The 27,778-nt window shown below is 33.6% G+C and overlaps 1 long non-coding RNA gene across 1 annotated transcript; it reads left to right on the forward strand.

Annotated features, from left to right (window-relative positions):
- Nucleotides 1-865: 865 nt before the first annotated feature.
- On the forward strand, nt 866-20,619 carry LOC141659378 (uncharacterized). The gene is made up of 4 exons (XR_012549755.1): nt 866-1,085; nt 1,408-1,497; nt 19,149-19,788; nt 20,605-20,619. It is a non-coding gene; the product is annotated as an uncharacterized LOC141659378 (long non-coding RNA).
- Nucleotides 20,620-27,778: the final 7,159 nt, after the last annotated feature.

The raw sequence follows: 27,778 nt of genomic DNA on the forward strand, positions 1-27,778 counted from the left end.
TTCTAACAGACCAACCAGAGGTATAGTTATAAGGGAAATCAGTCAGGTAGAAGGTGAAAGATCTTTCAGATCACAAGCTATTGAAACTGCTGACATAAAGCTTAAAGGAAAGAAGAAGATAGAAGAAAAGTCAAAGATTTTCAAAGACTAAAGCCAAAGCTGAAGAAAATTTACTCGAAGCAGAAATCATTCAAGCTGGTATTTTGAAGGAAGATTTCTGGAAGCATTCTGAGCTGAGAAAGTGGGATTAGCCTATAACATTGTTCAAGTTAAAGAAGCAGTTCGGGATGAAGAATTAAAGTCTGATATTCACTGAAAACAAAATTGAATATGCATACTTGATTCCCGCATTTAGATAGTTTTGACATCATCAACTGGAACTTGTCCATAATTCCATAATGAACAAGTAGGGGGAGATTGTTAGGAGCAATTGATGATATTAAACACAAACTATCAGAAGCATCGACGGATGATGATTACAAGCATCAACAGATGATGATGAAGAGCATCAACGGATGATGATGACATCAACAAATGTTGATATTCGACGGATGATGATGTTAATGGATAATGAAATCAGTATTTGTCACATCATTTGAACTTCGAAGAGGAAAAGGAAACAGGAACTTCAGGGCGGTGGAGGAATTTATCTCGGAAGCAATAGTATAGGTTTTCTTGATGTTAATAGAATATGATTCATTATACATTGGTAGCTGTGCTCTATAAAAGCAATAGTATTGGTGAAGTTGTTTTAAATGCAGATGTTTTATCAATATTTATAATTAGAGGACCAATTAAAATGCACCAAACTTATGGAAGTTAGTACTTATTGCAGGCAGCTGGCACAAATTAGAAAATCAGTTTAATGTTTAGATCGAAAGACTAATCGTAAAATTATATTGTATGGTATAGATCATCTCAAAATCGAAAAATCGAAAAACCACTGTAAGTTAGTGTTGAAAAACCTGAAATCGATTGAGAAGATGAAAGCTTCAGAAGCTCCCATGAAGAACGAAATGACGGCCAACAAGAAGCCCCCTTTCCGACCTGCTAAGGATGATACCAAACCATTTCTCCAAGACCCGGTACCCTCTCTCTCTCTCCCCCTCTCTCTCTGTTTCTCTCCGTCTCTCTCTGTGCCTATCTCTCTCTCCCTCTCGCTCCCTCCCTCCCCTCTATCTCTCTCCCCTGTACCTCTCTCTCTCTTTGTGTCTGTCTCTCTCCCCCGTTCTCTCTCTCTCGCTCCCTCCCTCCCTCTCTCTCTCCCCTATACCTGTCTCTCTCTCTGTCTGGTCTCTCTTTGTGTCTGTCTCTCTCCCCCGTTCTCTCTCTCTCCCCTTCTCTCTTATATATTTGTTTACACAATTTCTTTCTAACTTGGACGTGGGTTTTTAATAAATTTTGTAGATACTGAGATCGGACCCAACAGAGACTGAAGAAGCTGTCCTGCGTTTGCCCAAATTCAAGAAACCAGATTCTCATTCTCAATGACTTGCGGTTTGTTCTCATCATGTACCCTTCATTTATCAGCTCGTTAACTCAGCTATGCCTAAAGATCATAATTTATATAAACTAAATGAGGTTTTTTTAGCTTGTTTCGATGCTAAATTCTTTGTCATTAATACTCTGATATGTTTTGGGTCTTGAAGCAAGTATTAAGTAGTGTGTATTATACTCGAGTTATTTTATTATTTATATTATTATACTCGAGTTATTTTATTATTTATATTCTATGTACTAACTGTTCGAGGTAATGTCTATGCAAACTTATGAGCTTATAAGTTGTAAATTCGACTTATAAGTTGGGTTGACAAACAGTCCGAGATAAGTACTTACGGGTTTATAAGCTATAAATAACTTATAAGCCCGTACACAAACAGCATGCATATGGTGGGCACATTTTCCGTTCGCATTGTTTTTTGTGTGTGAGATTATTTCTTTGGAATCCTGATTAAGTTAACGTCTTCAAGAAAATAGTATCTTGATTAAGTTAAGCTGTTAAGGTCTTGGAGTAGGGTAGGATATTATATGTACTTTCTATTCTTTGCCTTTCTCTCTCCGGCCTCTCCACTATGACCCCTGTTATATATATTTTTAGTTTCTCATATAATCTGAGATGCTATCAGAGAGTAGAGTGGAGGAGATTTTTAAGTTGAAGAGCTTATGTCCCAGACCTATATTTGATTTTTCAATCATTTAGCCTCTAAAATCAAGTTTCTCAAAGGAAACTTGAGTCTAGATTCTGTTTACATTAGTCATCAAAACAAAATTCAAACCAAAATAAAGTAATAATTATCATGTCAAAGTTCTTAAGGGAACTTCTCTCCCCATTCAGTTGTTTACACTTCTTACCCCCAAACCAGATCTGGAAATAAGATGGTATGCTCCTGCATATTCAGGTCCGGTGTCCAACAAAATTCCCAGAAATGGTGAAGTGGTTGGTGGCCAACTGTCAATCCATCAACCAATAAAGAGGTTTTCATCCACCATAATGCTGACAGCAGCACTTCCTATCAGACATAGGCCTATTTCACTAAGTGGTCAAAAGTTATTTCACCAAGTGGTCAAAAGTTTGAGAACAGGTATTTCCGACAATAATCAGTTCAAGGTCTGATTGGCGGCCATCCGCCACAGTGCTGATTGCAGAACCTCTTGTGATTGTTTGACATAGCCTAAATGTATTGTGTGGTCATGAAGTCGAGTCCCAATATTCCTAAATTCTCATATAATAAACCCAAGATAGGTCAATTCTTACACCAATATGGATATAGTTACTCCAAGATGGGTCAATCCCAAGCAGGATCAATCCAAAGATGGGTCTGGTTGGACGCTTAGGTTACGCTCAAGGGCTCCTACTGTTCCATTCTTTAATCCCTAGATAGGATTCCAAGTGTAGGAGCGTGTTAAATATCAACAACAATTATGACATCAGTTATTTTATGTCATCAAGATGACATCATTATTGTACTTGTCACTGTAGCAAGATAGCCACCAAGTTTCATATTTCCTATACGTTGAGGCTTTTGCCTCCTATGTAATATGCAGGAGACACTATATTATAAACACTTGCAGTTCTCTGCCTTCCTCTTTCTATCCTCTCTAGTCTCTACTATGATCCCTTTTATATACTCTTATTTTCTCGTATTATTTTTTCAGTTTGCCACATTCATGCTCAACAAAGTTGATCACTGTTTTGTTCCTCAGCACAAATCTAAATTTGGCCAAGTTTTTCCTCTACTTCTATGATGCTGCTTTCTAGGTAGAAAGCGCTTGTTGGAACATGATTGTCGTTGGTGACAAAAAATTAACTGCACTTGCATACCGTTAATTCAATTATTTTTCCTTTGCTGGAATTAATTTATGCAGCATAGCCTTCTCTACCCTGCCTTGTATTTTTTTAACCTCCTGCGTGATTTCTTCACTTTCATGTATCCTACTTCATCTCTTTATTATTTCGTGCCAAGAAATATGAATTTCTTGCGCATGTTCTTTTATTTTTAATTAGTCTCCATCCACATTTTTATTCATTGTTGATTATTATACCAACTATTTCTCTTCTTAAGTGTTTTTCACATTATTTCTTTCTTGTAATTTGAGCTGAAATTACTGTGCTCTATTTCTGTTTACAGCCGTTGAATTTTATTAGAGCGTTTTATTCATTTCCTCCAGGACCCATCTGAGTACCATCTTTTTAATTTACTGAACTTCCCATGTAGCATAATGATCATGCTCTGTTTTGATTTTCAATAATCCGCAAGAACTTTCTTTCTGGTAGTGAATTATCAACTAAAACTTAGTCAATATACCACTTCCTCCATGTTGTACTAGTGCTGCAAATATGCAGTGAAGAGAAGCTGAAAACCAGCAGAGAGGTTCAAGCATTCCGATTCACAATTCCCTGTCACTGATGCTGCAAGACTAATCACGTGTGAGAAACGTATCACAATATCACGTGTGAGAAAAGTATCAATAAGTTCCTTGACTTGCATGAGCATGAACTAACAAGCCTGTCGGACATTTTGTTCTGTGCTGCAAAATTTTAAGCTTGCTGCCTTGTGATTCGGAACTGAACTTCAACTTCAACATCTGTCTGGTCTGCCTCTTTTGCTTGCAATTTTTAGAACCTAAGTACTTGTTTTATTAATAGACTCCGGGGCTTTCCATTCTCCCTGGTGCTGTTTCCTTTAATTTCTTCCTTTATTCCCTGATCTGCTACCTCATCATTATATACTACTACGACACAACTTGGGTCACGACGTCGGTGGGGGCAGGCTTACTACTTGCTTGTGACTTCTCCTGCAACCAAAATTTTGTGAACCCTTTTGGAGAAGTTCTTCATGCATCCAATCATTTGGCTAGATTCTGAAGTTCAGACAATTGTATGCAGTTGTGACGTCTCGAGGTTGGCATTGCTTCTGTCTGTGCACCTGCTTCGCATTGGTAGTATCTGATAATTCATCATGTCGTTGAAGTCTCGCTCTACGCACAATATTTGGTTTGCCACGTTTATACGCCATCATCACCTTCCCTTTTTCAAGTTATGCTGAATCAAATTTATTTGCCCTCAGATAGCAAGCAGATTCGTTTGTACCAAACTATCCTTGGATATTTTTCTTTTTTAAACCACTATTAGAAACACTCAGCATCCTGTAAAATGTAATACCTAGTAAGATAAATTTTTATGTTCTTTACAAAAGCCAAGTGATCACTAAATAAACTCTGCAGAGATACATTTTGAAAAAGAAATACAAATTTTTAAAGCACAAAATAAGATACAAAAATATATGTTTTGTAAATGTAAAAATACAAAAAAGTTCTTTAAAAATGTTTAAAATTACTATTCTTAATATATTTATAACAAAACAGAAAGTTGGTTCTGTAAATAAATCAAATACTACATATAGAAAAAAAATGTTTCTTCTTGTGCATGTCCGTAAAAAATGAAAACATATTTTGATGTTCAATAATGAAGTAGGTATTCTGTAAGAAAATTCTAGAACATACTAAAAATGCCGGAAACACCCATATTCACCGATGATTGCCGTATTTACCTCTTCTCGGATTCAGGATTCAGTTCTTTAATTACCCACTTTACTAGCATCATCTTGATTGCTTATATTTACTTTTTCATTCACTTTTTTATATAATCTCATCCTTTACTATTGTCTCCATCGTTCAACTTGGCAACTCTATTCACCCTCCTCGGATTCATTCTCGGATTCAGTGCCCTAATTACCCACTTTACTAGCATCATCTTGATTGCTTATATTTACTTTTTCATTCACTTTTTTCTATATAATCTCATTCTTTACTATTGTCTCCATCGTCAACTCGACATCTCTATTCACCCTCACCAAAATCAAACCTTTCTCACGAAGAGCATACACATGCACATTCATCCAACTTTTTCATACATAAATCATAAATATACATAATATGTGAGGGTGTGAATATGTCTAGAAAAAATGATCAGAGTTTGATGGGATGTATATCATTGTGTTTGTATATTGGATGTTAGTGATTATACTGAGATGATAATAGGGGATGTGTTAATTTATGAGATTGGTGAAGGAAAAAACTTTAGACGAAGTTAGATGAGTTGTGGCACGAGAGACAAGGAAGGAAATGCCATTGCAATCGGCCAAATATACAACATAGGAATATAAAATTTTGGGAAACACAATCTACACACGAGTAATGCATGTGTACATAGATTTCAAATGCATAATTGAAAAACAATTTAAGAAACAGTTAACAGGCGAACCTGAACCTGAAATGAGTGTTCTGATTACGCATATTCCACATGCGTTCTCGCTGGGCATTTAGGGCGTTGCGTTCCGCCTTGTGATATTTTGGTAACAACACTTCAAAAAGATGTATAGAGGGTCACCCAATAATACACACATAGGTCTTAGAAAAATAATTATGTAAATAAAAATATATTGAATACTACTAGTTTGTTAAAACTAAAAAATACATAACAAGTAAATATATTATTGGAATAATATCTATTTTATCCTATGTTACTAACAATCGGGTACGGAGTGTCAGATACGACACATATCCGAGTTTTAGATTTGGTATTTCAAAAGTTTGGGGCACGAGGACATCGTTCGAATTTTGGACACGGGTATTGGCACCGAGACACGGCATAAATAATTTGAATTTTTTTAATTTTATATGATAGATATAAATAAATATACTTTTAATTACTTTACATTATTTTTTAAAAGAAACTTTACAGATATTGTAAATAAAATTAAACAGTCTTTAAATGTATATATGACATGCATGACAATTACTTAAATCGGTGTGATATATATATATATATATATTATAATGTTAAATGATGTTTTGGTAGACGACTGCTATTTTGACCATATAACTTAAAAGTGAGTTGAGATAGAGCACAGTCTAGATATATTTACCATACATATCCCAGTTTATACAAACTTATATAGTACTCTTCATCTTTTCTTCTAATTTTGGTATCATGATTCTCCTCAATCATCTCTTTCATTCCCCGTCTCCACCTTTACGTCTTCATCTTTAATCTCCCTTTTCAAGAGAATATAAATACTTCGGTGACCTTCAAATTTATCCGATGACATGGAAGAAAGGTCGGGGTTTTACGTAACGAATCCGGTGCGGATTTTGGGTCGTGTCACATGTCGGGTCTGGTGGACACCAGTATGTCAGCCAGAAGTACTGTCGGAGTAACATGGATTTTATCTATTATTAATTTATTTTAATAATAAAAATTTAAAAATTTAATGTGAATCAGTTAAATAAAAAAATAATTTTAAGGAAAATATTGTACACACATAAAGTAGTTAAATATGTTGTGTGAAAGGGTAGTAAAATCTAGGCCATGTTTGGTAATTAGCGGTTAGTTGCAGTGGATTGGTGTTTTGACTAGCTGAATGAGTACGCAGTTTTGACTAGCAGGTTGTATGTAGCTGTTTTGTGTAAAACTATTTGGTAAATGGATGTTTCACTTAGTCCTTTGTATGAACAATCATCTAATTGAAAAAGTTCCTCCAAGTAGCTATTTCGAAATTAGCTTTTTGGGACCAAATCGCTATTTCAAAAAGTTTACTACCAAATGCTAATATTAGAGGTTTTATAGAGTCAAACCTCTAATTTGCTTCAAAAGCCCAATTTTTTTGCCAAAAAAAACTAACTTCCAAGCACGGCTCTAATCTTATTTTTGAAACAAATCCAGTTCTTAAGTGAGTCGGTTACTCAAGTAGCTATGTGACCATATATTGACCAAAACTTATATACATATACATTAAATATATGAATAGCATTCAAAAGAAAGAATAATAGCAATTATATAAAGATTTTATTAATTTGTTTATTTTAAATGGGCCTCAAATATGACCATAATCTAGGCCTAACCCGAAACAATAATTCTTTTTCATAGATTACATCAAATCAAATCCCAGTAGGTCAACTCCCAAATGGACTTTTCTGGACAAGAATAGACATGTAATGAATGTTCATGAGAATAATCGAACATTTGATCTATAGGTTGAACTTGATCTGATTCAATAAATTTTGATGTCCCAAATGTGTCGCACGGTTTTAGATTTTGGTCAATCTTGTTTTTAAACGGTGTGCTTGAAGGCCCAGATTCTGGTGGCACTTGAACATTGTTGACTTCAGACATTGATTCTTCTGATATGTGCACTAGCTCATTAGACATCGAACTTTGTAATTGACATTTAGCTTTATGAATTTCAAAATTGTTGACTTCAGACATTGATTCTTCTGATATGTGCACTAGCTCATTAGACATCGAACTTTGTAATTGACATTTAGCTTTATGAATTTCAAAATGATCAATCCTGAAAATGAATTTGAATGTTTAAACTATCAGTATAACATACTCCGAAAGAAATTGAAAACGTAATTAAACGTTACTAGTGTGTTTTAGATCCTTTGAAGAAAACTTTCTGAAATATAATCAATATTTATATATATATATATTAATATTAATGAAGATTTTACCTTAAGTACTTCAATCCACAGCGGCCACATTCATAGTTTTTGGTGCCACATTTCTTTCTATGTGCATTCAAATCCGGCTTCCAAGCGTATTTATTGGAACATTTATTACATATTAAGGATTTCTGATTGTGCTTTCGATTGTAATGCCTTTTAACAGCCGTTATGTTGTTAAGCGCTCTAGCCGGGTTGTGATGGATGCAACTCGAATCAGGACAAATGTAAACTTTTTTCTTCTTCAGTTCTGCAATGTCTTTTTTAGGTAGCTTGTAGTCAATTTCGTGTTTTCTTAAATGAAATTTAAGATTTTGTATGCGGGAAAAACCTTCATCACAAAAATCACACATGAAAGTTTCAGAGTCTTGTAGTTGAGCCGGAGATAGAGCTACAACTTTAGCATCAGGATCTGCATATAAATATTATTTATCAAATATTGAAAAAACTTTGGTCTAAATTATCGAGATATAAAAATATAAAGCTAAATAATAACTAAAAGTAAACATATATAACTTCCAAGATGAGATCAAAGGCAACCATAATCTTGCAGTGATTATAATTAACAATTTAAACACATCCTTTTTTCAAAATATTACTTAAGAAATATTACTGAAGTAATTAATTTTTTCTTATTAAAACAATTATAAATCAAATAGTATATAACCAAATATGCATTGAAAAATATTTTAAATTATTATTCAATCCGAGATATAGTAAAATATTTTTTGCCTTTACGATCACCTCAATTTACACACATACATCAACCAATTACATTTCACAATCATTGTAAATTTTAATTTAAAATGATAAAATTGTTCTAACAATTTAAAGCCAGATTAATACTTAAAAACGGCTAAGACACTCAAGCGCTATATGGTTCTGAAGTTGATTCAAATTTGGTAAAATAATTATAATATGTTATCATAAAATTGTTTCTAGATAAATTATTCTGAATTTTCTAAAAAGATTTAAGCATACCTGGAACATGATCTTTTCTTTCTTGTTGAACCGGAGTCTCCTAGTTCCTCGGATTCATTAGCTAAGCGATGATGAATTCCAGGAATTTCTTCTTGAGAAATAATTTTCATGGTTTCATCGTTTATACCTAGTATAGTTGTAAGAAGAAAAATAATCATGAAATACATTTTAATATAAAAATGGAATGTAGATTGATACTCTTGTTATTGATACGGAGGAGGCTAGATGAAAATGAACATAAAAGTTTCAGACAAATTGTTACGATGATATTGAGTATGCTTATATAGAATCATACATACATTATATTTAATGCATCGACCCAATTCTTTTTTGTTAATTACAATATCTAGATTTTAAAAGATTCTTATTATTTTGTTTATATCTACCGAAGAATCTAAAATTTATCATTTATGTCAACCAATATTTAAGCAATCATTATGTATCATATGAATAATAATATTTTGTATAGTATATATTTTCAAAAACAAAAACTTGATATAAAGTTAAGATGCCATAACTTAATATGCTATCTCATAGCAATTTTTAATTAGATATCACCCCGTGATTTTTTTAAAAAAATATTAGTCATTGGGCCGATATATTAAATATAATGCATGTATGATTCAATATAAACATATTCAATATCATTCTAACAATTTTCCTGGAACTTTCATGTTTATTTTCATCTAGTCTCCTCTCTAACAATAACAAGAGTATCGATCTAAATTCATTTTTTACATTAAAATGTATTTTATGATTATTTTTTCTTCTTACAGCTATGTTAGGTATAAACGATGAAACCATGAAAATTATTTCTCATGAAGAAATTCCCGAATTCATTATCGCTTGGTCAATGAATCCGACGAATTGGGAGAATCCAGTTCAACGAGAAGGAAAAGATCACGGGTTTTCCAGGCATGCTTAAATTTTTTTAAAAAATTCAAAATAATCTATTTAGAGAAAAATTATGACAACATATTATAATTATCTTAACCAAATTTGAATCAACTTCGAAACCATATAGCGCTAGAGTGTCTTTGACCACTCAGCCATTTTTTTAGTGAATTAATTTGGCTTTAAATTGTAAGAACAATTATATCATTTAACAGTGATTTTGAAATGTAATTGGTTGCTCTATGTGTGTAAATTGAGATTTTAAATTAAAATAGAGTGATCGTAAAAACAATTAATAATTAATTATATCTCGGATTGCATAATAAGTTAAAATATTTTTCAATGCATGTTTGCGTATATACTATTAGATTTATAATTGTATTAATAAGAAAATGTTAATTACTAAAACTAGGGAAAATTCGGAAAAACTATATTTCCCCAGTAATATTTTGAAAAAAGAATGTGTTTGAATTGTTAAGTTACAATTACTTGCAACATTGTGGTCGCATTTGTCTCGTGTTGAAAGTTATATATGTTTACTTTTAGTTATAATTTAGCTTTAAAATTATAGACATCGACAATTTAAACTAATGCTTTTTAAATATTTGATACCTAATATTTATATGCAGATCTCGGTGCTAAAGTTGTAGCTCTTCTCCAGCTCAACTACAAGACTCTGAAACTTTCATGTGTGATTTTTGAGACGAAGGTTTTTCGCGCATACAAAATCTTAAATTTTATTTAAGAAAACATAAAATTGACTATAAGTTACCTAAAAAAGACATAGCAGAAGTGGAGAAGAAAAAATTTACATTTATCCTGATTCGAGTTGCATCCATCACAACCCGGCTAGAGCGCTTAGCAACATAACGACTGTTAAAAGGCATTACAATCGAAAGCATAAGCAGAAATCCTTAATATGTAATAAATGTTCTTATGAATACGCTTGGAAACCAGATTTGGATGCACATAAAAATAAATGTAATACCAAAAACTATGAATGTGGCCGTTCTTGTTTGAAGTGCTCGAGGTAAAATCTCCATTTATGGTAATACAAAATATATATTGATTATACTTCAGACAATATTTCTCCAAAGGTTTAAATATGTTTTCAAGTTCTTTCAGAGTATGTTATACCAACAATTTAAACATTCAAATTTATTTTCAGGATTGATAATTTTGAAATTCATTAAGCTAAATGTCATTTATTTTCAGGATTGATAATTTTGAAATTCATAAAGCTAAATGTCATTTACAATGTCTAATGAGCTAGACATATCACTTATCAAATGAATCAATGTCTGAAGTCAACAATGTTCAAGTGCCAACAGAATCCGGGCCTTAAAGCACGTCATTTAAAAACAATGTTGACCAAAATCTAAAACCGTGTGATAGATTTGGGACATCAAAGTTTACGGGATCAACTTCAACCTATAGATCAAATGTTCGATTCTTCTTATAAACATTCGTTACATGTCGAATCTTGTCAAGAAATGTCCATTCAGGAGTTGACCTACCTGTATTTGATTTAATCTATGAAAAATATTTATTATTTTCGGTTAGGCCTCGACTGTGGTCATATTTGAGGAGCATTTAAAATCAACAAATTAATAAAAATCTCAATATAATTGTTATAATTCTTTTTTTAAAATGTTATGTATATTTTTAATGTATATGTATATAAGTTTGGGTTAATATATAACTGGCCTAGCTAATTGAGTAACCGACTCACTTCATAGTTGGATTTGTTTCAAAAATAAGATAAGATTAGAGCCAGTTTTGGAAGTTAACTTTTTGGCAAAAAAATCATTTTTTAAAGCAAATTAGAGGTTTGACCATATAATATTTGACCGTATCGACCAAATCATATTTAACCTCTCGGCGCTACTTGTATGTAGGTTTGACCATATAATATACAGTTCTCATCCTTCAGAGACTACGAGTATGATAGGAGGAGCCCGGGGCTCTGACCGCGTGCCTGTTGAAGAATGAGCCTCCGCAATTTCAGAATCTCCCTGTCAAATGGCTTGTTCTCCCCGATCGGAATAGGCGAGTCAATTCTACGATAAATGAAGGTGGTATTACCCAAAATAAAGATTGCAAGATCGGGGTCACAATTTGTATCAGATAATGAAGAACCATAAGATTGAATTACTTGGGATGATTTTCTTTTAATATCCCTGAACAAATGAAATTTTTGACATTCATAAAAAGTATCTAATGAATTATGAGTAAATCCTCCTCTATCTGTTGCGGGTCGAGGGACCCCGCCCCGTTATGTTATGGAAGATGTTAACAATTAAGTACTTGGGCGAATAAAATCCTCCCGAATGGAGAGAGAGTTGGAGAGTCACAATTTGATAGACTCTTCCCCTCCTCTCGTCATAAAGCTATCTTTCACTCGAGAAGAAGGTATCAGCAACAGGTTTTATTGGGACATCTGTCGGTTGCGGGAGTCTTACATCCGAGCGAGAGTTGAACATAGTAAAATAAGAAATTGAAAGATTTCGTTGAAATTGTTTGTTTGAAAATTTCCCGAACGGTCGGGAAGTGTTAGCCAACTATATTGAATACTAGGATGAAAAGCGGATCTAATTGTATTAGTGTCTATAATTGATTTAGAAGAAGTGTTGAGTGAAACGCTACGTGCTCTGAAAAAACCCAGAGGTTATTTGTATTCCTTTTGCTTTTTCCTGTTCTTTACTAAGTAATTTGGTAGATTGATTTTTTTTGGCCATTACAATTAAATATGTTTGTTATATGGTTATTTTTGTTCGAATATAATATATGATCCTATTGGACCTTCTCTAACATCTTGAGTTTTTAGAGTGACTTACCACTCAACATTGTATTAGAGCTCAGTCAAGCTGGGAAGAGTAAGAGTACGCGAATGACTCAGGTTCGAGTTCGTTAGACTCCCTGTCACCCCAACATTCTCCCAATTGTTCTGGACACAAAAGTTAAATTTATGCCCCAAGGATGGTCGTCTTGATCCACTCTTCGATCCATAAGTGGGCCTTCGAGTGACGGAGTGTGTTAGAATATAATATATGATCCTATTAGGCCTTTCTATTGAGCTTTTAGAGCGATTGACGACTCAACATGATATTAGAGGTCAATCAAGTCGTGAAGAGCAAGAGTACGCGAATGACTCAGGTTCGAGTTTGTTAGACTCCCCGTCACCCCCAACATTTTCACAATTTGTTCTGGACACAAAAGTTAAATTTATGCCCTAGAGATGGGCGTCCTTGATCCACTCTTCCGTCCATAAGCGGGCTTTCAAGTGAGGGTGTGTGTTAAACTATAATATATGATCCTGTTGGGCCTTTCTCCAACACCTTTAACACCTGGAGGTTTTAGAGAGACGAATTACTCGACAATACTGAAAAAGAATTCGGTTCTTTTTTAGTGACGAGGAACGGAAATAAAGAATTAATTTATGCTATTAATTGGTTTATATTTATTTAGAGTAGAGATAAATAATGTATTTCCTTATAGGTTTTATATGTGGGGTTAGAAGTTTATTATACAAGTAGTTTAATTCTATTAAAACCCAACTGTTTATGGGCCTTAATCTATTAGGTTATTTTATTTGGTTTTCTATTCCCTATATAATCGTTGTAATTTTCACATTATTACTTAGGCTCTGTTTGGGATTGCTGTTAAAAATTGTTGTGCTGTTAAAAAAAGTGCTGCCGAAAAAAGTGCTGTTGTAAAAATCAGATGACTGTTTGGTAATTTTTTTGATACGTATATGTGTTGATGCAAAAAATTAAAAATAATGATGCTTTTGGTAAGGTTTGATGGTGAAATCAGCATCTGCTTCCCGCAACAGCTGAAAAGCAGCTTTTTCTAAAAGTATGGGGGGACTTGCTTTCTCTAACAGCAGCTTTTAGGCCAAAAGCACTTTTCCGAAAAACAGCTTTTAAATTTTACCAAACAGTTTTTTAACTGCTTTTCAGCAAAAAGCTGGTGTTGCTGTCTGCAACAGCAATACCAAACATACCCTTAGTTTGAACTATACACTTTCTTAGGAACAATATTGATTAGTTATTCTTGGGATATCATAAAATTTATTGCAATTTGTACCCTTATAAATGTTGTCCTGCAACATTTAGTCTATCTATAAGAGATCATAAAAAATAATAGCTTAAAAGAACTACAGGATTCAAAGAAGATATACTCCACTTAAAATACTATGATACGGTAGATAAGTTGGTAGATAAGTTGGTACAGTTGGACACTATAGACTTAATCTTGACAACCTATAAAGTTCCTTTGGCATTAGAGGAATTTCACGATAAAAAATTGAAGATAGAATTATATTTATTGCATTTATGCAAACTTGAAGGTCTCTACCATTGTTGATACTCTCACATCCTGTAGGCTGTAATTGTATTTTAACTTGGTCTGGTATACGAAAAAAGAGTTACTAACTTGAGAAATACATAATTCTCATAGCTTGATAATATTTTAACTGTTTTACGCTTATTATAAATTCAGTATAGCCGAAACATCTATATGTAGATGAACTTTGTCTCTATATAAAGAATGGTGTTTTGTGATGTACAGAAGATTAGCAATGCCTTAGCAGCTAGGAAGCAGGGGTGTGTCACCCTCCTGGCGTATTGCGTCCTGGCGTATTGCGCACGAAGTGCGTATGGGGTGCGGGTGCATTCGGGGGTGCGGCTGGATTCGTACGGGGTGCGCCACGCGGCGTATCCCTGTATTTGGCAGAAGGGATTCGCTGGGGTGCGGGAAAGGGGGTGCGGGAAGGGCATAATCAGTAATTTTTTGTTTGATTTTCAATTAAACAAATCACCACCAACTCACCAGTTTCATAACAAGCCCCGAGTAGAATTCTTAGAGTAGAGGAAAGGCGACCAGTTTCATCGTGACTGCCGTTCACTATCACAACTCCGGCGATGTCACAACATCATCTATTTTGGATATTCATGTATGTATAGGTGTGCTGCGTATGTATATGTGTGTTGAGGAGATTGTTAATAAAGTGAGGTCACATGGTGTGCACCTGCACGCATTCCTATTGATTATACTTTTATTTTGACATATTGAACTGCACGCATTCCTATTGATAATAATATTATATTCGTATATTGAGTGGAGATGAGTTGTTGAGTTTTTATGCAATTAAAATGATTAAACACAGCACCCTAATATTTTATATAGAAAATAATCTGAATTTGGAATTATAAAATAATCTAAACTTATTAATTTAAGTAGAATGTAAATTAAATTTAATAAAATAATATTTATTGATATTTTTTTTAATCTACCTATAATATATATTTAAAATAATTATTTATATGACGTATCCCGCCGCACCCGAATTCCCATATTTTCAAATTTGCCGAATTTACGTATCCCCGTATTACGCACCCGCACTCGTGCTTCCTAGCTTAGCAGAATCCTGGAAATGTAGGCTCCAGAGATTTGATTATCTGTAGTAATTGATCTGTCAAGATAATAACATATTTCGCGACAGAGGAAGGAGCTAGACGAACCCCTGGTGTTTGCGATCTAATATAATATAGCTTACCAACATATATTTGAAAAACAACAAGAATAATAATGCATAAGAATACTTAATAGTCACTTGGTAAAATCAAAGGCTTAATAGTCTACCTCGACTGTTTCAGGAGGAGCAAACACGAACACAGGGAGGTTCCAACTAATAAATTGACTTCTTGGTATCTGAAAATGTAATACTATAATTATTCTTGTATTCAGATAAACCGTTACCACCATCCTCCAACAAGTTTGAATTAGTAGACTCGAATTCAACTAATTCACCATCCTCTCCGGTGTAAAGCCGGGACCCTCCATCAAAAAAATGATATATCTTGTTTGATAATACTCTATCATTCCTGGTATCCATTTTATCAGTTGCTGCCATGTCATAGGTTTTGTCGCTAACAAATAAAGCTTTACTGCCCAAGGTGCTTACCGGAATCCAAGCCTTGTTTGACCAATCATATTTTCTTATACACTGTTTGCCGGGTAAAGTGACATTTTCTTTTCCATGTGATCCCAAATATAGTACCATCCGTTCTCCCTTCAACTCGAACACTCTCTCTGCTCTCAGCGGACGAAAATTTAGAGCAAGAAGCTCATCTACACGATAACGTTCAAACTTGAATTTCCCGCCAACAATATTATGTGAAATTAGCGGTCCATATGGAGATACAATGTACAACATTCCACAAAGGTAGATTAGACGGCAAAAACAAGACACAAAATTAATAAATGTCTTATATTTTTTAACAGTCCATTCTCTATCACCATTGTGATATGTTAAAAGAACAATCTTTTTAGCATTGCAAGTGTCTAAAAGAAAGACGACACAATCGGGCAAATCAGGTTGAGTGGAAAACGATGATATAAATTTAGAATGACGCAGATAGTTAAATTTAGGGAGGGTGATGATATTTCTAGTGAAAGGAGAGAACAATATGAAGTATCTTCGATCCCGAAGAAGCAACCTTCTCTTATGGGTGCAAATAAATAATCAATTGTGCTGGACAGTAGCTGCTATATCCATATGAGAAGAAGATAGATTACCTAATTCAGTCAATGCTATACGTGTAAACCAGAGCATGGTTCGGAGATGAAGGGTCATACAGTTGTAATTCAAACTGCCTAGTCATAGGTGAAAGTGAATGATCTAAACTTATATACCACGGTAATGGTGTTTTAGTAATAATGGGATGAACAGCCAGCCAGTTCTTGCAAACAACACGAAAACGAGCCTGGTCAGTAAGACAGAGTCTACTTAGAACTTCACCCAATAGATTGCCATCAAGTTTCGACCATAAGTTGATATCAACTTGTTTTTTCTTTTTCTGCTACTTGTTTCTGTTCCATGATCTTGTTTTCCGCGTAAAAAATTATCCACTAATATGTGTAGTGACCGGAGAAAGAACGATATTGAGAGGAGAGGATGAAAAAACCAGACATTTTTTTTTGGCTGAGAACACTTTTCAAAATCCTGATTGTGTCTTGTAAAATTTACTTACGGGCAGGCCATGTGCACCTTGAATATTTATGCAAAAAAAACAGAGTTTATCTTAAAATCTTGCCTTCCAAAAGAAGGAAAGAAAATAAATGATATTTTAAACTTTTTTTATATTTGTTTAGAAGGAAAAAATTTCTAAAAATATTCTTAGATCTTTGTTTATAATAAGAAGGCAAAAAAGTTAAAAATTTAGGAAGATAATCTTATATACAATACTTATTAATACGGAATTCTTATTATATGATCGTATAAATGTTGTAGATATGTTGGTATATTTAATTTAGATTTTAATGTTATATTAATAATAGATTCTTTACGAACTTTTAAGGAATCTCCTAATTTTATTTTTCCGCGTCCTTCAGTTAAAAACATTTAGAAATCTTATCAAAATCCATCTTACAAATAAATGCAGATATAAATATCATCAGATTTTAAAGAATAATATAAAATCCTAATTAAATACTGTTAATTTTCAGAACTTAATTGTGAATATTTCTAGACTATAAAAGAATTTTCAATATCCTGATTTAGTATTGTAATGAATTATTTTAAATTTAAATTGCATACATCGTAAAATTTTAAAATTATTTAGTCCAAGTGCTAAAAGGTAACAATTACTTAATTTGTTGGGTATTAAACTTGAAAATTATAAATAAGAAACGAATTGTTCTTACTCTAAAAATAATTTTCCCTTCACGGAATAATTGCATTATAATAGATGAAATTCAAAATTTGCAATATTTTGACAAAAGATTGCTTTGATTTTGCGAAACAGTGGCTAATCGTAAAACAAATAATTTTTTATCTCACAAAATTGCTCAGTTGCCTTTTTAGAAAATAAAAACAATATTCATATTGCAAAGTGTATTTGGGTTATTTAATTTGTCTCACAATATTCGTATTGATATTTGAGTTATTCATAAAAATTGTCACCATATGGCACATTTATGTTTAGTGTTCACATTGTCTTTGTGTTTGAGGTAATGTCATTTGAATCTTGATTAAGTTAGAGTCTTCAACAAAGTAGCATCTTCATTAAGCTGTTATGTCTTCAAGAAAAATATTTTAGCTGCTTCTTGGAGTAGGGTGAGATATGGTTCGTCATCAATCGTTTAAGACGCAGATTATGAAAATGTGCAAGGCTCAAATTTGGAAAAATTCACAAATTTAACAAGAAAAAAGTGCTTAACATAATCTTAACCCCTAAACATAAGAAAGAGCATAAATAAAATGATAATAAAGTCAATAATGATTTAATCGATAAGGTTCTCTAATTCAAAAGTTTTAGTGTCATGTAACTCAATCTCCGGCTTACTTTTAGATGGAGACTGTGATTTCGTGACCCTGGAGAGACCTATGATGGAGGCCGATTATGGTGTGAAACACTCTAGTTTTTTTTCCGTTTACCCTTATTTTTTTAGAGTATTACTGTCTTTAGCGCATTTTTGCGCCTTTAACGCTTCACGAGCGCCTTTTGGACGATTTTAAAACCACTCTAAATTGCACACCTTGCGCCTAAGCGCAAAGCGCCATTAATTGCGCCTTTAACCATTTCTCAGGTATGTTCCCTGTTAATTAAATTAACTTAATTTAGAGGGCGAGTATATTTGGGTTGATTTGCTTAATTTGTGTTAAAAGTCCTTGTGGTCTGTCGCTATTCATTTTCACATTAATTTTATAGTGTAAAATATGACACCTAAAATTGGGATAGCAGCTCCAGTGAGATTTGTTATCTTGATTGCTAGCTGACATGGCTGTTGCCAAAATGCTGATAGTTTCCCAAGCACTGGTACTCTCCAGCAGTTGCTTGAGGTTTGTTGCCAAGGTTGGTGTGGTATGAAAAACACAACACTTATGAGTGGGACATGGAGTACTCAAGTAACTCTGGTAGGAGTTGTTTTCTTGATTGCTAACTGACATGTCTGTTGCCAAATTGCCAATGATTTCCCAAGCATTGGAGCTTTCCTGCAGTTGCTTGACATTTGTTGCCAACAAGTGCTTATTAGTGTAACTTATTTATTTTTATTGGTGCCAAACTCAAATACTAACATATTACATAATCGTATAATAGACTACTTTCGGAACCTGTAGAGTTGCTTTAGCAATTGAGAAATTTTATGATTTCCTGTAGAGTTGCTTCATGTCATCCAAGTGCTTTAATGGCTTATGAGGTCTTTTATGTAGCTTGTGCGGTAATAAACTAAATTTACGTTTTCCTTCAAATGTGCAGTTGAGGCCTGGGGGTTTAGTCAACTCAGAAATATACTTCATCGGTGTGAAGTTGTACTTGAGCATAGGAAGTAGAGAACACATATGAGCTGGCCTCGAGTTCTGAGGTAAGAGGAGCCTCATGTAGGCGCAATATAAGATATTAACTGGTGCTTCTTTACCTCCAAATCGGACCATTTTGTTACTTTACTGGCTTGGGAGAAAGTTTTCATACAGATAATCTAAGCTAAGCTAATATATGTATGTATGTGACCCTGTCATTTTTGTAAAAGAAGGATGTTTGGAATAAAGGCGGTATTGACTATTGATGTCACAGAAAACATAGATGGCTTCCTTGGATGGACCTTGACATATTTTTGTTTGCGTATGTGATTCAACGTAAACTCGCTTGTGATAATGTCCTAACTAGTAGCAGCAATCAGACAGAGCCGTCAATTTATTCAAGACAGTTATGTTTGGTCTACACAAGACAAATTAAGATTACCTGAGAATATAACAAGGTTCCAAAGACTGCGATGGCAGCTCCCAGAGCATTCACAGGTTGGACAGGGGTACGGAATATGATGATAGACGATACGATGACAGATATTCGATTCATGGTGTTTCCAATGCTAAATGTCAGCGGAGAAATCTCATCCCAGGTACATGCAGGAGACCTGATTGCATAAGTGATTATATATTCTCTGTTAGTAAGGACTCTACATTTACTCTTAAAAGTTAGAAGACAGAACTTTGATCCTTTGTAACAGAAAGTGGTCGATAGTTCAAGTCTCAGCGGAACAGTTGTGCAGTATCCACTCACCACTCAGCTTCTTGTCTAATCTAAATAAACAATACATCCAGTCAAAATCCCAAACAATTTTTAACATCTGAATCCTTTATATATCAGACACCCTTCGTGTTCATCAAACCTGAATGAAGAATTTTTAGCTCCACCACAACCGTATCAGAGACTTCCTCTCTGCAGAAAGGATTCTGTCCCTAATAGTATGTTGAGTACAAGTAACCACATCCTTATCGTTAAGTTCATCACAACCGCGTCGATGTTAGTTTTGACTGACCCTCATTCACCATGAACAAGTTCGCTCAATCTAGTAACCAATGAACCCTATTACAATAGTTTAGTGAGTCAGTAAAACAAGATTGTGAAATCAGTTCTGATAATTCTTACGTAGCAAGTGTTCTGGGCTAATGTTTTAGTTTCTTCTTTCACTAGCCCCTTGCTCCCGAGTTTTAAAAGGGAACGAAAGCAAGTGAAAGGTAAGTAAATTAGTTTCACTTCCCTTCATATTCATGCTCCCGAGTTTTTAAAAGGAGCGAAAACAAATGTTTATGAAGTAAATTTAACAATCTTTCGCTCCAAAACTCTCACTCCAAAAATGAGATGAAAATACTTTACCTCCTAAACACTTCCTTCCTTCCCATTAAAAAACTCGGGAGCAGGGAGCAAGCACTAGGTGAAACATTTTTTACCACGCACTATTTCAAGCTTCCCATTTCAACTTGATAAAGGTGACAAACAACATAGTAAGGACCTTTATCCTGGGCATCCATGTAAACTTAGTGACATACTTGGTAGAAGCAAACAGACTTTAGCATGAGACTTAAGTTCAACCCAGTGAAGGACATGTTTGTAACAATCGAGAACCAGAGGAGCTCCGAGCATTTGACACAGAGGGTAAAACCAGTAGCATTTGACACAGCCCCCAGCAGGTGAAGTTACCAAGAACTGGCAGCTGGTTAGAGTTGTTGCTAAAAAAGGTGAAACGAGTGGAATACTGAAGTATGGAACTTATTTTTAACATCAGTAGAACCAGAGCATTTGACACAGAGGAATATGTTTCGAGGTAGTGTAAAACCAGTAGCATTTGACACAGCCCCAACAAGTGAAGTTACCAAGAACCTGTAGCTGGTTAGAGTTGTTGCTAAAAAAGGTGAAAACGAGTGGAATACTGAAGTATGGAACTCATTTTTAATATCACTAGAAACAGAGCATTTGACACAGAGGAATATGCTTCGAGGTAGCGTAAAACCAGTAGCATTTGACATTGCTGGGGAAGTTACCAGGAACTGGCAGCGGGTTAGAGTTGTTGCTAAAAAAGGTTAAACGAGTGGAATACTGAAGTATAGAACTTCTTTTTAATATCAGTAGAACCAGAGCATTTGACACAGAGGAATATGCTTCGAGGTAGTGTAAAACCAGTAGCATTTGACAAAGCCCCAGCAGGTGAAGTTACCAAGAACTGGCAGCTGGTTAGAGTTGCTAAAATAGGTGAAACGAGTGGAACATTGAAGTATGGAACTTCTTTTTAATATCAGTAGAACCAGAGCACTTGACACCGAGGTATATGCTTCGAGGTAGTGTAAAACCAGTAGCATTTGACACAACCCCAGCAAGTGAAGTTACCAAGAACTGGCAGCTAGTTAGAGTTGCTAAAAAAGGTGAAACGAGTGGAATACTGAAGTATGAAATTTCTTTTTAATATCAGTAGAACCAGAGCATTTGACATAGAGGAATATGCTGCGAGGTAGTGTAAAACCAGTAACATTTGACACAGCCCCAGCAAGTGAAGTTACCAATAACTGGCAGCTGGTTAAAGTTGTTAAAAAAGGTGAAACGAGTGGAATACTGAAGTATGGAACTTCTTTTTAATATCAGTAGACACTATTGCGAGAAATAAAAGTAGGACAAAATGAAACATGGCAGCTGATTTATAGATCAAAGCAAATGCAATGCATTATATCAACTGCAGCAAAAATTCTATGACAAAAAAAATGTTTTCAAAGTCTTTACAATTTGTAATTAAGCAGTGGGTGACGGTGAAAAATACCTATTTTTTGGATAAAATTATTTAAAATATCAATTTTCAAAACACATGACCGAAAATACTGTTTTGGTTAAGCATTTCTTAATTGAATAAGTGTAATACACATTTGAGAATTGGGTATATAAGAAAAATATTGAAGATAGGTATTTCCAGTTTAGGTATTACCATTGAGATACACATTTGATAAATGCCTATAATAAAAAAATTAGATACTTATTTGACAAATGCATATCTAGTAAAAAATAGGATACTCAAATGGTAAATGCGTATTATAAATGATATTTTCAGCCATCCATTATCGGAATGGGTATTTTCAGTCATTTGCACCAAAAAAATAAAAAAATGTAATTTTTAACATTCTTTCTTAAGCAGTTGCACAATCGCTACGAATCAAGAAACACAGAAAACAAGCCATTGACCGACCTTGGAACAGTCTCCTAATCAGTTGCTTGTATCCCATTGTCCAACAGTTTCTTAATCCCATCAGCTTTCACAATTGTTATTAACTCGGTTAGTCGTACATTCATCTGTGCAAGCCTACAGGGTGATGGACAAGAATAACCTTTTTTTTAAACAATCTTCATTAAAATGACATATTTTCGATAATTGGCCAATTTTAGTCGATTCAATACGCAAATAAGAATTGGATAATAGATAATATGCATTCCTCGCTTGGGTTTATATCATTTTTGTACAGGTTTATATCATTTTTGTACAGATTACGCATATCAAAATGAAGTATTGTTACTATATAAGCAATCCTGCTAATGTTATAATTGTCAGGAGACATATATTCAAGATTCAATTATACCAATACGGAGTTCACACACAATAATATATTTGAGGTGTAAAATCCACTTCCCAACTTATATTATTAATCAAAACAATTATCAATAATACATCAATACACAACATTTCAATGGTGTCTCAAACTGATACTTGAACTAAAGAATACTCAAGCATCTCCTGCACGATATCTAAAACATAGGGATGGCAAAATAATCCGATCTGACGGATATCCGATCCGAAATCCGAAGTTTTGGATATTACTGAACCCGAAGTTTTGGATTTGGATTTCAACTATACCGAACCGATACCCGATCTGAAATCCGAAATTCAATCCAAACTCAATCCAAACCTGAAATCCGATTAAAACTCGACACATTTATTATAGATTATATGTAATATTTTAGATGTAATACATATAATTTACATAGTTTTCTTTTATTATTTGTGTAAAAATAGATTATTATCAAGATTGCCAACACTTATTTAGTGAATTATAATTTTTTATATCAAAATCAGCTTTTATTATGTAAGATGTACTTTGTAAATATTTATAAAAATAATAATTTGTGATAAATACTAAATATTATGTTATCAACATATCTTAGATATTACTCACAATGTAAACTCGTGCAATATAATGTGTTTAACTATTTATAGTTAATATACTTTAATTTTAGCTATCATATAAATGTGATTAATAGTGCTTGTATGTGTAAATAATATTAAATTTGACTACGTTATTCGTAATTTTGGATACCCGAAAAATACCCGATCCGATCCAAAACCCGACGAATTTGGATTTGGATAATCCAAAAATATTTGGATTTTACAATACCCGATCCGAACCCGACCCGTTGCCATCCATACTAAAACGACTATATCTCTTAAACATACATCAAAACAATAACATGAGTATGTATATATAGTCATCACAAACTAAGCCAACAAGATATACTTAATTTGATTATAATAATTATTATATACCCGTACAATTATTACCCAATCTCATCATTATAATAATTGTCAACAGAAATAATTATTACACAAATCAATTATGTCTTGTATCCTCAACTCCGTACCACATATTGGGTTTAACCCAACAATCCTCCCATTCAACCCAATACTCCAGATCAGGTTAAATGGTGACCATCAAAACATCAACGCCCAATAGGTCAATGCCTCCCCCGAACAAAAATTCATTCACCTCGTTCTTCCAACTTTTGAGAATCACTAAAACCCGTATAGTGAACTCCAAACTACCATTCTTCATCATAGTGGCATATTCATCCACAAAATCACGTGCATCAACCACGAGTGCCTCTTTTCACTAATGAGTCACCTGATCCTTACTTTCATAATCCTTCAATCTCTTTTGGAGAACATTACGAGCATCATCCAAATCCTTCACCTGGTTGATCAACCATCAAACCATTGAAACTATTGCAATGATCATGTCCATGTTCCACCTCGAGTCTGAATGAATTGATTTATTGTGCAAGTCAACCGTCATACCGCATGTAACTTTGTTCCTTCTCACATTAGTAGGCTTGAAATCCATTATCATACTCCATCATACCAATTTAATCTCAAGCTTTCCTCCAACCCGATTGACCACGAACCTGAACCTGACTCTGATGCCACTTGTTAGGAGGAAAAACACACATATATCGGAGATTCAATTCTACCAATACGGAGTACATATACAACAATATATTTGATGTAGAAAACACACGCCCCAATTTATATTATTAATCAAAATAACTATCATTAATACATCAATACATAACACCTCAATGGTATCCCAAATTGATACTTGATTCAACCAATGCTCAAGCATCTCCCGCACGATATCTAAGACAACTATGTCTATTAAGTATACATCAAAATAATAACATGACTATGTATATATAGCAATCACAAATAAAGCCAACAAGCCATGCCTAATCGGATTATAATAATAATTATCTACCCATACAGTTATTACCCAATCATATTATGATAATAATTGTCAACCATACAATTATATATCTATTATATTATATATATATAATTATGTATGATAATAATTTTCAACACATACAATTATTACCTAGACCCATTATGTCTTGTATCACCAAACTCATATTACATATTGGGTTTAAACCCATCAGTAATATGCATTCTTGAAATGTGTAATAATATTATATTATTGGACTTCCCCTGAATCATGTATATATTTTTGGAAAGATAGTGTAATAAACACCCTTATGATTTGACTGCATCTTTCTTTTTATTTTTATATCCAACCTAGAACACTATGGATTTCAACATGTTGCAGCTCACATTCAATTTGCAGAATACGCATTCTTCACTTGTGTATTAAAACGGCCATAGGTGGCCAAAATTGTGAAAACGGATATTTGTGCTTATAAACTTTAAAATTGGGTCATATTTGTAATTAATTCATGCTTATACTCGTTAGCTCAATTTTGTTTGCCCCATTGTCGAACTCAATTTGATGCCCCATTGCCCAAATAACTTCCATATTACTTACCGAACTATTCTTCATGCAAATTTTTAACCTTTTCACTAAGTAACTTCAATTTTTATCATCAAAATTTTTAAGTTTGGACAAATAAAAGAACTTCTAGTCTTTCAAACCCTTTTGTGAACGTATCAATTTTTTTCTTGCTAGTTACCACATGCTGAAAAATAATTAACATGTTAACTATTTTTTTGCTTGCCAGTTCGCTTTAATTCTCTTAACAATTGTTAACATATTACTGTCAAGATGGTGCACATGCATAAAATAATTAGATAAAAACAAACTCAAATGAGCAACATGTATTTTTCCCAAACTTAGTTGATAATAATATATAAGTAACATTAAAACCCTGTCAACAACTACAAAACAAACACACACACAAAAAAACTAGTTCCCCCAATTAAAATACTTACATTTACATATTATTTTCATCAATTGCTCATCATTTGATAATTTAGATATCTTGGATTTGATAAATTCGAATTATATTTTCTAGGGTTAAGGCTTGGTTGAGTTTGAACCCGAACTTTTTATTCAAGTTTGAGCCTAACCTGATAGTGTTTGACTCGGTTCGATTGCACCAATAATCAACATAGAACGTTTCCAGGAAGCATAATTCTTAGAACCTAACAAATTTTTGAAATCAAAATCAATTCAGGCTAATTATTGTTGCGAAAACAAAATGATTGTTGTGAATTATTTGCAAATGAGTTGTGAATATGATTATATTTTTGAATGAGTGTTAGGATCATGAACATGAGTAGAAGTTGTATTGAGATGTTTTGAATTATGTGGAAATGAAGTGTCTGGATTTCGATTCATATTAATATTACCTAACACAAGATTTGCATATGACAATCAAGACGAAGAACAATAAAAAAACAAGAATCCGTGGAAGAAAATTGATATAACTTTGTGAACAGAATGATTGAAACAAACAATAATCAATCAAGAACCATAAAATGATTATTGTGAAATAGTCAATGATAACACTCATAACGATCAACGATCAACAATCATCTCAGTATATGATAAAAAAATAGATCGGAACAATGTTATCACAAAAGCTTCATGTCTTCCTCCCCTTCGTGAATGTGACTGTAAACACTTCAGTAAAACGGGATGGTTTTCATCAGTTTCGCTCTAGCTTGAGTATAGATTTTATGGATGACTCCCCCACTTTTGACCTAGATGAAAGGGTAAGTCCTTATACTCTTTTCTTTATTATTTTCTTCTGTAATGTAGTTATTTAATTTTTTTAAAATATTTTTGTTATAGTCCGTTATGATAGTTGTTAAAGAGGGTAAAAATTATGGAAAGAGAAATAATACATGGAGGTGGAGTTCATCTACTTTCATAAGAAGGAGAGACTAACTTTGGTCCATATGTTGGAGTACAAACGTAAGGCCACAATTCTTTTAACACCCAAATTTAAGTAAAAGCATAGCAAGAGAGGCTATTTATTTGAATTATATATGATATATACCCTGTTAAGCAAGATTGGAGCTATATATATAACTATACAATGTTGTTTGGATAACTCAACATAGAACAAAGGACTTGAAAATAATCTATATTCCACTAGAATCAGTACATAATGTTTATTTGGTAGCTGCGGTGAAGAAGACGTCAATAGAAGTATGTATGAAATTCATTAATATGTTCAGGCAACGGAAGAATAAGGTTGAAGTCATTTGAAGCAGTTATTAGGATTAGTGTGAACACCTAAAGGATTCTATGTAGTTGATTATATATGGTAGAGGACTTGACAATATTTTGAAAAAATTATATTACGAAGGCTTGAGAGTAGAACTAATCGCCTATGAACTAGACCATTGCACTTGGCGTCGGTGATTCGTGAAAGAAAATTAAGTACTATCATTAGAAGGATTGTTAAGTGAGGATTCGTATCTGAATATGCAGATTATATGGTTTATATGAAGAGTCAGAGAGAAGACTTGAAGACGGGACAGTTTTAAGGTTCAGTGTTCTACAGATTCTAAGTCAAAGTGATAATTACATTATAGTATGAGTCATTGAGACTATTCTATTACTTAGTAGGAGCAAGAATCTTGAAGTACAACTCAAAACCTAAGTACCAAAAGCAATCTTGATTCAATAGGAGCAACAGAGAAGAAACATGAGCAGAATCTAAGTTAAAAAGGGATGTTGTTCATTCTTGGAGCAAGTAAGGATATCAAGGTTCCTAGTATGCGCAACTAAAGGATTTTTCTTTGGCAAATATACCTCCTTGGAGATAGTAGTGCAAGTAAGGCCTGGGAACTCCTTGGTGGCGCCATTTAGAAAGAAATCTAAGTCAAATGACTTCCTATAGTGCATGTGGCGCAAGTAAACCTTTTCTTGGCCTTGTTGGCGCAAGTACATTCTTATATGAACCCTAGGCGACGCAAATTGTTACAAAAACTAAGGCAAAGTCTCGCATATAACCTAGATGGTGCAAGTAGGAGTCTTATAGCCCTTAATAGCGCA

The sequence above is a fragment of the Apium graveolens genome, chromosome 5 (assembly GCF_009905375.1).
Source record: "Apium graveolens cultivar Ventura chromosome 5, ASM990537v1, whole genome shotgun sequence".
NCBI classification, from domain to species: Eukaryota; Viridiplantae; Streptophyta; class Magnoliopsida; order Apiales; family Apiaceae; genus Apium; species Apium graveolens.